Raw genomic sequence first — 14257 nt, 5'->3', positions numbered from 1 at the left:
GCCAGAAAGTCCATCTGGCACGAGCCAGGATTGAACGACAGATCCCACACACGAGAGATGAGCGCTGAACCAGTGAACACAGTAGCCCTTCTGCTTACTCGTAAAGTCACGTCAATTGAACAACTATATATCTTTACGTTATTCTTTCCAAGATTTACTGAAAAAGACTATAATCGCGATTAACTATAAATACAAAATTGTGCACATTGATACGGGGTAAAATTTACATTTCAAGAAAATTCCAATAATTTGGGTACCACTATTAGGGGTAAACTATGTCACCAATTTCCCAGAGTATCTCTTCAGTAGAGTCAAAATGGAATAAAAGATAAAAGGATGCTTGGAAAAATTATTTTTGCTTTAGATTAGATTCTTTCAACCAACATATTAAAAATATAAATAAATCTACTAATGTGAATGATATCTTTCGGGTGCAATTTTGAAGACGCCAAAATAAACACAATAACAATCATGTGGGTTGGAGGTTTAATGCTGAAAGTTGAATTTGATGTTTTCTTTAAAAACATACTGCAAAATAAACTGAAATGGAATGCAGCAGCTATTCACATTAAACATAAAATTTATGATATCTACATCCAATATGCTCCTTGCCAAAAAGAAAGTCAAGTTCCAACCTACTACAAAGAACTATAGTTTTCAATACAACCATACTCTTCAGCGAAGGTAAGTTATGATATCGATTCTGCAAAGTTCTTGAAATAGATTTCTTCATTCTGAAAGTACTTGAAGAACTTGGTCAAGTTTATTAATACATTGAAATGCTTCAGCCGAAGTAAGCTATGATATCGATTCTGCCAAGTTTTTTAAATACATTTTCTCCCTCTGAAATTATCTGAAGAAATTTACTAACGATTTGCAACAGATTATAACTGGAGGAGGCCAAGTGCCAGAAGAGTATATCAGCTTCCCAAACATGTCAATGACACAAACCTTTGACAGTTGATTCTGAAGCAGATTATAGTAGCCGTCCTTATCGGGAGAGAGCGATTGGTGCCTGGCAAATGGGAAAATTTGCTTGTTATAGATGGACTACATCATCCATTGATACCTGTAATGTATCGGTTATTGCATTATAACCTACAAAACAGAGAATACTAAAATGGTATTATAATTTTAATTCTTTGATGCATGACTTTGTGCTCATTCTTCCCATTTTGAAGTGCAAATATTTTTTTTCTCTTCTTGTTTTATGATATGACTGGTATCTAGGATAGGAACAGTAATAATAGAAAGAAAAATATTACAAATTCTTTTCATTCACAATTGTGAAAGGAGAAAAACACAAAGTCCTGTTTAATCATGTAGAAAAAGAGGACTCATTTCCCTGTGATGTATGCATTAGAAACTTTGAAACATATCAAATATTCAGAAAAAAAGGTTATAAAAAGATCATGATTTAACTCCATGCTTTCATTCTCTTATTCAGTTTTTCCAATTCATGGAAACATATTAGGTACTTTTATGTATCTGTGAGAATATCATATGATACTGCTAGATAATAAACGAACCATCGCTTTTTGTGATTCATTCAGTAAAAAAGATAAAAGGGGTCTCCTAAACACAAAAAAGGGAATTAATTTCCAATAACCGTTTCAAAATATTGAATTGGTCTTTGAGTGTGAGAGCTAGAAACGGCCACCATGATATATGCGAGTAAATTGAAATATCGGGAAACTAGGAAATAATTTATTCTCAGACATAGTTTACCGAATATTAGCAACTTAAAACAAAATATCAATGGAATTTTAATCAGTGGATCGCTCTGAAAACATTTGTACTGAGACATAATAGAATTCTATCTCTAAGGGTCTTAGAGTAATTGCTTATTGTTTGGCAGTTCTTGAAGTATTTGAACTGAAACAAATGTATTTTGCAGAGAGCGAAACAAAAACATACGTATCGCAACTAATGCCATAAGTTAACACTTGTGTTGTAAAGGGTAACATAATATCCAAAAGCTACAATGATGCCCGCATGATGTCGGTGGGGCCATTAGCCTGAAATCAAAGCTTCTTTAAATAGTACGTTTCATCTCACATAATCTATGTACTGAATCAAACGATAATATAATCCAATGAATCAAGAAGTGAACCGCCATCTAACTCGCCAATTCCATGAGATAATATTACTGCTTGTAAGACATATTTCAATCAAACAATATTTTATATGAATAATATTTTTTTTCGCACAAAAAAAAAAAAAAACTTTGAGAACCGGTATAATTTTTGGAAAAGGTATTTATCTTAAAAAAGAAAAATGCATCTAGAGAACTTTGTTTTATTGCAGTCGTTTGCTTAAATAGTAGCAAATCTTGACACTGAATTCTGTAGGAAAGTTTACTCTAGTGTTCTAGACAAAGGGATGCGAAATCTTCAGACAAAATGATGGAAACCGTAACTGATCTTAAAAGTAAATACCATGTTTGGAGACACATCTGGTTTGAAGAGTACAGAGAGAATATTGTGAGCATTACAAATGTCTTTAATAGTAATTTAAATGGTAAATTTGAATGGAAATGATCCACTGTATGTCATGATATTGGAGGTATGAACAAATTCTTCCAGTTCCATTCGTTGTGTTTTTTGTGTTTTAAAATTTGGTTTCTTAAGCCTACTAAACATGAACTCCTCGTCTCTAAATGTATTCCATTTCTTTTTTATCAATACATTATTACTGAATACTACTAAAATATTGTATAAAAACTTAGCACATGTAAAATAAAATAAGGGAATCTAAGATATACTTTGAATAGATATTCTAAACATGATGGTGTAAAATATAAATGGAAAATATTATATTCGTCCGTAGTGTTAGCTTTCAACCTCATAGGTAGAAAGATTGAGGAGTACTTTTGTCCTTACCTTTCGTTAACAGTTGGAACTAATTTGAAATTCGACGTGCTTAATAGTGTAGAGTAAATGAAGGAAAACATAGAATTTTAGATTATCTGAGCGATCAATGGTTGCCAAATTGATTTTTAAACAATATTTAAAAATTGTTGGTTTAAATTAATTATCTTCTACTGGTTTCCTCCCAAGAAAGTTTAGCTCTATTAAAATATATAGATGGTGGCGATTTATCTAGAAGTGACCTGAAACTTTTAAGCTGTTATGTAAAATAAATACTATGAAATTTCGTAAAATGTAAATTTCACCTGAAGGATTTGACATAATCAACAATATCATTAGATTAATATTGTAGACAAACAAATATAAAATTTATTAAGGTACTACTTTAGGTTATTACATGTTTCAAATCTGTGCTAAATACATAAAATATCACATTTAGTGTTCAAATGTACTACTAAGGACGCTACAGTACCACAAATATCCGTAAAATCCAGTTTGGAAGCCTCTACAACAGTAACATCACAAGTCAATACACATCGGAATCATCTTAGTGTCGACCAGAGTATGACGTATTTCTAATATGTAAGGGAAAAGTTCCAAGAGATTTAAAGTTATCATTTCTTTAAAAAGGTTTGTTTCGAAAAATACTCATTGTATATCATACGGTCACATAGATACTTTCTAATAAACGTAAAGATGATAATACCGTTTACAGCAGCTTGACATCCCAACCCAATGCAAAGATATGAAAAATATGTTTATAAATTGCTATACTACTTAAAATGACGTAGTTGTAGGAAATCTATTTTAAACTCTTGCTTTCGCCTTTATTTCAAAACATTCTTTTCCTGCTTCTATTAATCCCCATAAATACGATGCAATAAACCCTTGCCACTGTCTTGGACTATACTTACCGGTAATTTATAAAGGTAATTAAGCGAGTATAGTGTAAAGATTTGATTAGTAGAGAAAAGTTAAAAAAAGTAATAAGAATAGGAAAGAGTAATGGAAAATCTACAGAATTATAATTATGATAAGCTAAAAGAATATAAGCAGTAAATGTCGCAATTGGGAACAAGACAAAATTAGCAGAGAAGTTCCGGTAATTAAAGAGGTCTTAATACCCAGGTACACAGGCAGAAAAAATGGAGAAAAGGGTGAAATATATGATGAAAATAGGAAAACGTTTGAAGATAGAAATGGATGTGAGAACGAGTAAATGTACAGATGGTGATCACAAAAATGGAAACACCTGGACGAAATTGCAACTTACCAGATTAATATGGTGTCGGGCCACCTTTCGCCTTCAGAACAGCCTTGATGCGACGTGGGATGGAGGCATAGAGGTCGTGAATGGTAGCAAGTGTAATTTTACACCATTCCTCGTGCAGGGCATCGGCTAGTTCTGTGAGAGAGGATGGAGGTGGAAATCGTCGCCGAAGTCGTGTTTCCAAGACGGACCACAGATGTTCAATTATGTTGAGATCTGGGAAATGGGCGGATTGGGGGAAGTGTTGAACTTCATCCCGAAGTTCCTCAAACCACGCTGCAACAACGCCAGCTGTGTGAATGGGTGCATTATCATCCTGGAAGATGGCGTCATTGTCCGGGAATAATATCCGGACCATAGGATGCAAGTGGTCTCCTAAAATTGCGACATAATCATTGGCAGTGATTCGTCCGCTAAGTGTGACCACAGGACCCAATGAAAACCATGATATGGCGGCCCACAGCATCACCGAGCCGCCGCTATGTTTCACAGTTGGGCGGAGACACTGCAGATCATAAGCTTCTTTGGGCGTTCTCCACACATAAACCTACGGCCCGTGGTTGGGAATAGGGTGAAGGATGACTCATCCGACCATATCACACGTTTCCAGTCCTCAACGGTCCAAGTTGCAAGATCGCGGCACCATTTGGGGCGTGCGAAAGCGTTATGGTCCCTGATGAGCGGTTTGGCCCGTGCAACACGACCCCGTAAGTTCATGTCATGTAATTCGCGGCGGACTGTGGTTGTCGAAACAGGATGGGGGAGGTGCTGATTGAGTTCCTCCGTCACTTGCTCCGCAGTGGCACGACGGTTCTGCGTGACAATGAGCTTTAATACCCGGCGTAACCTGTCACTCACGATTTTCTTCCGCTTCCCCGATGTGGTTTTCCCGAATGTTGTGTAGGTCGTCATCACCTTCAAAACTGTCCCACGCGACACACCTAACACAGTAGCCACTGCCGTCACACTCACTCCACATAACCGCCCACCAACAATTTGCCCTCTTTGAAAATCTGAGAGGTCTCCCATTTTACACTACCTCCGTCTGCTGCAGCCACTGGACACTGCTGTTCCACTGCGCCTGACGTAATATGGAGACCGACCTAACACACCACCACTAGCGGTCCGGCGCTGCGGGCGCCAAGACACCACTGCCAACCCATACATCTGACGTGTTGCCAACTACAGGTGTTTCCATTTTTCTGATCACCATCTGTATATAGAATATACAAGCAATTGTAGTGTATGGATAAAAATGTCCCACTTGACACCCTTCCTCTTCACAGCACTTTCCAAATCATGACACCAATAGGATCGTAGTTGTACTTAGAACAAATTTTCGCAGTTGAATAAGTTTGAGCAGTGTTCTAAACTTTAACAATGTTCACAATATCTCCGGATAGGGCTGAGATATGGAAGTGCTGAGAGCGGCCTTATAACGTTTACGTCTATTGAAAACTATTTATATGATTAGATATTATAGTTATCTAACCAATTTCGTAAGTAAAACTCGCTGAAGAAGGTTAAATTTTCAAGCGTTACCAACTTTGTTCTTTCCTGTTAGATGTAGCCATATCATGGTTATAGTATTCGATGTAAAAGTACGTCCACCTTATTTCCTTTATTACTATTGAAGAGGTTTTCAAAATTTTGATGTTTACTGATGCGTATGATACTGTATAGTTCTTACTTTGAAACAATGAAATCAACGTATGGGGATGCAAGTTATGTTTAATATGTAGATCTGAAATATCTAATGTCATTTAAAACACAAGAAATTCAATCACTGAGGCGAACTGAAAAGATCCCAAGTTGCAAAGCTATGGAACTCAATCTCAGTTGCGAAGCCGATCCTGTCCCTCACCGCTCACCAAGTATAGCGATCTTTATTACCTACATGATGGACTATTCACGAAAATTAATTGAGATCCTTCCAGCAGTTAACGAGAAATAAAGTATCTCATACAAGCCGTGCAGAGACAGGTTTGTCTCTGGCTGAGTTCGAATACTATATATATATATATATATATATATATATATATATATAGGGTGGGTCAAAATAAGTGTTACAAGCCAATATCTCTCGAACTATACAATATAAGAAAAATATTAAGAAACAATGTACAATGCAGAGGGTCCTAAGAAATGAGTCACACATTAGTTTCCCCCGCCCCCATTTTGGGGGGAGGGCGGTAAACGTGAAATTTTCAAACGGGAACATAGATCCAGTGATACCTCGTTCGAAAGAGCTTGAAAAATTGAACAATTTTTGTAGGAAACAATTTTTTATATGGGGCACCGTTTTCAAGGTAGACCCCAAAATTGGTCCTGTATCAGATAAAATTTCCAGTACTTATAAATCGGAAACATATGAGTAGGAAACGATTAAACAAAAAATGAAAAACGAAAACATCATAGGCAATGTGGAATGATGTTGTTGTGGTGTCCCCAGGGCCCTAATCATGGGGCCCCGGGACCAATTTCAAAATTTCAAATGGGAATATAGGTTGAGTGATACCTTGTTTGATAGATCGTGGAAAGCCAAACAGCTTCGTACAACATTTGTTTTCATTTTGAGCAAGCCTGTTTCAAAATGGCCGCCAAAAATGGTTCTACATTCAGATAGAAAGTACAGTGTTCAAATTGAGTATTGCACGCCAATATCAAGCGAACTACGCATCAAATAAGAAAAGTGTTAAGAGTCAATGTACAATACAGAAAGCCTGAAATTTGTGTTCAAGAAGTTCCCTCGCCCCGCTTTTGTATGGAGGGGTGTACATGGAATTCTCAAATCGCAACATAGAGCGAGTGATACCTCTTTGATAGATCGTGAAATACCTAACAGCTTACTACAAAAGTTGTTTTGATTTCAGGCAAGCCTGTCACAACAGCATTACCACAACCTAATATCCTGTAAAGTAGTAGAATAACGTTTAGTAATTCCACGGGTTCGTGCGATGTTAAAAATTGTAATTTCTATCACTGTAAAGCAAATAATTTCAACACTTACCATGTTACAAATGATGCTCGATATGTCCTCCATCCTGCTCCACACACCTCCGTAAGCGGCGGCATAGGGATGTTCGTACATCATGTAGCACCTCTGGAGTGATAGATTCACACACACCTTGGATACGCGCCTTCATGTCATCAGTACTTGTTGGTACGTTGGACATTACCCGATCCTTAACAAAACCTCAGAAGAAAAAATCAAGTGGGGTTAGGTCAGGAGATCGTGGAGGCCATTGAATAGGACCTCGACGCCCAATCCATTTATTCGCCATACGGTGGTCCAATAAGGCTCTGACCTGGCGTGCGTTGTGTGCTGGAGCACCATCATGTTGATACCACATTCTTATACGTTCAGTGAAAGGAATATACTTTAACAACTCCGGGTATAGGACATCACTGATAAATGCGGCATAGGTATCACCAGTAAGACGTCCATAAAAAAATATGGCCCAATGATATGGTTACCAAAGATGCCACACCATACGTTAAGAGACCACCGATGCTAATGAGCAACTTGTCTCTGAAATAGTGGATTTTCCATAGCCCAATAATGCATATTATGTCGGTTTACGTGTCCTGCGTTTGTAAATGTAGCTTCATCGCTAAACAAGATGGTGGATATGAAGTTGCGCTGTCTGTTTTCCATACCTTCCAACCATAGACAAAATTGCAATCTGGCATGAAAATCATTGGCAGATAGTTCCTGATGTAAGATGATATGATACGGATGAAACATGTTCTCGTGCAAAATATTCACTACAGATCTTTGGCTAACTCCACTGGCCTGAGCGGGGTGTCTCGTGGTAACATGTGGGTCTACATGCACTGCTGCCAATATTCCTGTTGCACGTTCTTCATTGGTTGCAGAGCGGTAACGACCCATACCTCGTCCCCGGACAAGACTACCATGTTGCCGCAAACGTCTCTCCAATCGCAGAAATGCCATATGAGATGTTTGTTGGCGTTGTGGATAGCGCATTGCATACATTCGTGCCGCGTTACGATAGTTTCTTCTACATTCGCGCAACACCAGCAACTTATCTACACAATGATCAAACACCGCCATTGCTCTATTCAAACGCTACCCAAACTAATAATATTAATGACATAGTGTTCGTTTCCTTGTACGGAAAACTTATCACCAAAGTTGATAATCCGTTCTTTCTACGCTTTTGAACCGTTCAACACACAACTACAGCCCCTACCTACAATATCCACACTGCCACTTCCCTTTAAGTCACTAACACTTTCACTAACAGCTAGGCAATGTAAGATCAATGATGATTTTACGTTGAACACTACTACTCAACAAGAAAAAAATAATACCATACTATTCACACTGCATGAACAAACAACGCACAGGTATATTCAAATGTTCTCAGTAGAACAAGAAAATCACATTCCCCGTCCCCTGTGTGAATGCAATATACAACGTTATCATTGTACTAAGTTCCGAAGGCCATCGGTTCCATTCCCCAGGCAATGACGTTGACGGGCTTTCCTTACTCTAACTGGGCACATGTTGAGATGTTGCCTACAAGTAGGGCCTAATAGGTACCTTCCTATCCCTTTCTCATAGGATTGTAGTGATTGAGGAACGACGTCTCTTTGCGCATACGTATTAGTATTATTCATTGTCCTACTATTTTCATTCATATTATTATTATTATTATTATTACTAGTTTTATTATTATTTATCGTAGTAGTATCCTTCTTCTTCTTCTTCTTCTTCTTCTTATTATTATTATTATTATTATTATTATTATTATTATTATTATTATTATTATTATTACGTTAACCCTTATAGGTCGATTTTGCCCCCGAACATTTTACTTGTCATTCACTTACAGTATGAAGTGAACTTTGTGGTGGACAAACACCGTGTGCGTGGGTTTTCTCGGGGCTCTCCCGTTTGCTCCCACTTTCTTCATTTCACCATTTCATTCATTACTCATCATCACCGTCTCCTTTAGCCTAACCGGCATATCCGTGGGACGTAAAACTCAAAAATTTCATTTCATTTCATTTCACTTACAGTATGATGATGGAACCTCGTGTTCGACATATTTCTAGGCCTGTCTGTATTGTACATTGACTCTTAACACTTTTTATTTGATGCAATAATTCGCGGTATATTGGCTTGTAACACTCAGTTTGAACACTGCACTTTCTATCTGAATGTGGAACCATTTTCGGCGGCCATTTTGCAACAGGCTTGCCCGAAATCAAAACATTTTTTTTTTACTAAGCTGTTTGGTTTTCCATAATCTATCAAACAAGGTATCACTCGACCTATATTCCCATTTGAAATTTTAAAATTGGTCCCGGGGCCCCATGATGGGGCCCTGGGGCACCACGACAACACCATTCCACGTTGCCTATGGCGTTTACCTTTTTCATTTTTTGTTTCATGTATTTCTACTTAGCCGTTTCCGATTTATAAGTACTGGAAATTTTATCTGATACAGGACTAATTTTGGGGTCTATCTTGAAAACGGTGTCCCATATAAAAAATTGTTTCCTACAAAAATTGTTCAATTTTTCAAGCTCTTTCGAACGAGGTATCACTGGATCTATGTTCCCGTTTGAAAATTTCACGTTTACCCCCTCCCCCCAAAATGGGGGGCGGGGAAACCTACTGTTTGACTCATTTCGTAGGCCCCTCTGTATTGTACATTGTCTCTTAATATTTTTCTTATATGATTATATTTCGCGAGATATTGGCTTGTAAAACTTATTTTGACCCACCCTGTATATATGCGTATTTGACCAAAAATTTCGTTAGACCAGAGTAATCACCGAAAATTAAAATACTACACACACATATAAATCTAATTAGGAGTATAAATTTTATGGGCCTTATGCGGAGTCGTAATGATACGCGATTAGTGCCATACTAAAGAGTTCGACTAACATGTTTCCTGCAGGTAGTCAGGCGTTTAGTATGATGCTAATCATACGTCAAAACGACTCTGCATAAGGCGGTATATGTTTACGTCAGAAACTAAAATGATAACATTATGTTCAATTGGTGACACTGTTCATTGGATGATACCGCGTGGTATGTTAAACAATGTTTTGCTATTGATATTATGTTGCAAGTTACAAAATTACATTGAATTTTGTCAAGAAGTTCATTTGATAAATGGGCGTTTCACTAGATGCAGAAAGTTCATTTGGGAAGAGGAGTGCTAATCACCAGGGTGATAAACATAAGCTTGAAGTGCAGAAAACAAATTTCATATCCAAGGTAGAATAAAGTTCATATTACACCACGTATATATACAGGGTGTCCGCGTAAAACCGCCCTGATTACAAATATTAATTGCCTAGAAACTATTAGTGCCAGAAAATAACGGTTTCCGGCATCCTGAAGAGAACTCAGTTTATTTTTTGTCTAAATATGCACTTTTACATGAACCCCGTTAATAGCTCTCAGAATGAGCAGTGCTCTCAGAATGTTCAGTCGATATTCAATCTCCAGCCATGTGTTGTGTAGCATATCCGATGTGAACGAGTTGATGGTTTCTTCAATTTCTTGACGAAGAGCAAGAACGTCACACACAGGTGTGGCGTAGACCTCTGGTATCTTGGACATAGCCCCATAGGAAGAAATCCGCAGGGATTATGTTAGTAGATCTCGTTGGCCAAGGAGTGGTTCCAGAATCTCCAATGCAAATCAGTTTCGTTTTGGTAGGCCATCGGGATGTAGCGCTTGAACTATTTGCACCTTACATGAATAGAAAGGCAGTCTTTTATTGAGGACCTTATGAACCGTTGAACGTGGTATGTTTAGATCGCCTGACGCTGTGCGAATTGACTTTTTTGGGCTTCTAATGAAGGCTTCCCTGACCTCATCCACAGTTTCCGCAGACATTCGTGCTTTGCCAGAGCCAGGCTGTCGGCTGACACTCCTCGTGGCTAAAAACTTCCCAAACTGTGTTTTAATGATCTTGACGTCTGGTGGGTACCGTTGGTACTTTCGTCTGAAGCTCCTTTGCATGGTCATTGGTGTTTTAGTCTCAGTCAACCACATCACACACTGCACTCTCTCTTGTGCTGTTGTCATCTTTTCTCAGGAACACCAGGCACAAATAACAAAAATTCATACAAACTTAGTTAGTCAACACCTGCAATAAATCACAACAATTAACAATCAACAATAAAACACTGTTTGAGTTGCTCTTCAAGATGCTGCAAGCTGTTATTCTCTAGCGCCAATAGTTTCCATGCAACATTTGTGACCAGGGAAGATTCCTGTGGACAACGTGTATATTCATACACAACTATTGTCGGTCACTGCTAGCTATAGATCTTCTAACTCTTTCTCCAGAACAATCTATCTTGGGCAATTCTTTTCCACATTACTCCACAGTGTTACTTGATTTCGTTACACCACCTTATACGAAGATATTTCCTAGTTTTTTCCCATCTCTTGGTATCCAGTTAAATAATTGCCTTTCTTCGTCAATCATAATTTCTTTTTGGCAGATGTCCGACCCGTTACGACCTTAGTTCCTTTTATTTTCATGATTCTTATGGTTGTTTCCCTTTGTTGTGGATAATTTCTAGCATATAATTTTCCATTCCTTATTATGAAGTGTATAGATGCTGAATGTCTAATTTTGTTAGTGCCAACATCTTTAGCTCGTATGTTAAATCAGGCAGTATACATTCGTTTGGAATTTTAGTTTTTTATATCCACTGATATTTGATGTTCGTAACAATTTTTCCCTCCAAATTTACGTATTAATTTCTAATTACTCATTTTTAATTTCAATCCTTAATTTGATTGCGAAATTACCCGATTTCTTTGCTCTTCGAATCGTCATATTTTACAGATCTCTGCAGTTGTTTGCAAAGAGAAACAATATTACAAGCGAAACGAATGAAGGTCAAATGTTTCTGTTTATGTTATACTTTTTACTCCATTTTAGATATTGAAAGACATACCTAAGTTATTCTTGAAACCTCCGAAGTCTTCATGCAATCGAAAGCTTTTCCCTAGATTATAAATGCAGCATATAAGCAAAATTTAAACTTCTTTGACTATTGTGTCAGTCTTGTCATCACTAGAATATGATCTACTGTACTGTATGCTTCGAAATGGTTCTTTTCTTGGCAAAGATAAGTTTAAATATAGGTAATAGGAGCGTCGATACATGTCTATAAGTTCGTAGGTAAAATTTGTGTCTTCTTTTGTGCAGCATATGATCACGATACTTCTCCTTTCTAGAAAAATTCACACTTGGTAGATATTTTGTATAAAGCTGTGCTGGAATTTTCCCAATTGTTCGTTATGAGACATAGTTCTTTATTATGTCAAATAAAACTTCATCTCTTGATACATTTCCTTGTTTCATGGCACTTACATGTTAGATCAAATTCATCTTCCTCTTGGTGCACTGCGGTCGCTCTGTTTTTTTTTTTTTTTTTTTTTTTTTTAATCTTTGCTTGCTTTCACGTCTGGTTCGTCGCTTGAATATAATTTGTTGTTGACATATTTTTCAGTGTTTCTTCACGGTTTTCGGTGGTTGCGTCATCTATTTTCAGCGCTTGTATCTACTTCAGAACATTGTTTAGGCTCTACTTTGCTATATTTAAGGCCCATGGTGTGTTCAATTTCTCTTAAGAAGTTATTGTTCTACTTCCCTATACATACACATAATTTTGCCGCTTTTCTGAACTTTAAGACACATTTTAAATTTACATTTGATCTTCGTCGTCAGACCAGGAAGATAGCAAAATTTCATGATGATTTCTTCAAACCACACCTGTAGCGCATTGTCATCTTGCTTGACTGCTTCGTTGTTAGTAAACAAATGCACCAGAAAAGTTGTCCTGCTCAAATAAAATTTCCATATAATCATTTGTAATAGATGTATATAGTACCGCAGAGACGTCATACTATTTGACGGCATGAAATAGGTATTCAGCAACAGCTTGGGTGTCTATCATACACATGTGAAAGAAGGGAGTAGCACGCAGAACATATTATTCTCTTGGAATCATCGGAAGTCTGTGTTCTATGTTTTCTATCCTTTCTATCGTTTCTAATGTTCTATCGTTTCTTCTTCCACCTGAACTTTTGGTCTACGCTGATCACAAGACTGAAATTGCAAACCGACTTCTGATATTGAGGGTATGTACAGCGTGTTCCACAAGTGAGCGTACCCCTAATTAATGCTTTTAGGTTTTACCCACATTTGTTTGGTATCATTAGTTGGCATTGTCTGGCAACATTACTATCCATTTTTATTTGTTTTCTGCTGTTTTCTGCTTGGTAACAGTTATTTGCAGTGAAGTTGGAGTAATCAACAATGTGGTTGTGCATCTTAACCTGCTTCCTTTGCCTGGCCTCCAAGAAGTCCCGATCTGATGTGATGAAAATTTGCACATAATTCATAACCTGAGTTTTCATGCCAGCTACCAGGTGTGTATTTTTTATCGCAAATTTTTCGATAAAACTCAGGTTATTAATTATGTGCAAATTCTCATTGCTTATCATTAATTAATCTGAAACACACCTGTTACAGTAATTGTACGATAACAGTGTTGGCAGGTTCCGCATATCTCTAAAAGAGACAACAATTTTACAGACGTTAAATGGCCTTTTTACATGGCAACCCTGCATGAATTTTGCCATATATTTGCTCCAATCGATAAGTGTTTACGCATACTGAACATATACACATTAATTCACCCGGAGAAAATCAGTTTTCTGCAACTGAATATTCATTGTCTTCATTTTGCACATTTTTTTAATTTTATACTTTCGGTACTTTCACCACTCCACAAAAACGTTACAAATTCCAATAATGTTCATCATCTAAAAAATATCTACATAGTACACGTTTATATTTGCTTCAAGTATCATGTCTATCGTTCTTGGTTCAAAATATATATGCAATCAAACTTCGGGTTGCGCAACTTTACAGACACACTGTACATTACAATTTGTATTATTTTATATGTTCTCCGTGTTATTGTATGTAATACTTCGTGAATCATTAACCAAATGCCGTATTATTTCGAGACGAGTTGCTCGATTCTATATATCTATTGATTCTATTATATCTGCTTAAAATAAGTAAAAGTAACATAT

Source organism: Thermobia domestica, chromosome 11, assembly GCF_964235325.1.
Source record: "Thermobia domestica chromosome 11, izTheDome1.hap1.1, whole genome shotgun sequence".
NCBI classification, from domain to species: domain Eukaryota; kingdom Metazoa; phylum Arthropoda; class Insecta; order Zygentoma; family Lepismatidae; genus Thermobia; species Thermobia domestica.
The sequence above is the reverse complement of the archived record's forward strand: the minus strand, read 5'-3'. Positions refer to the sequence as shown.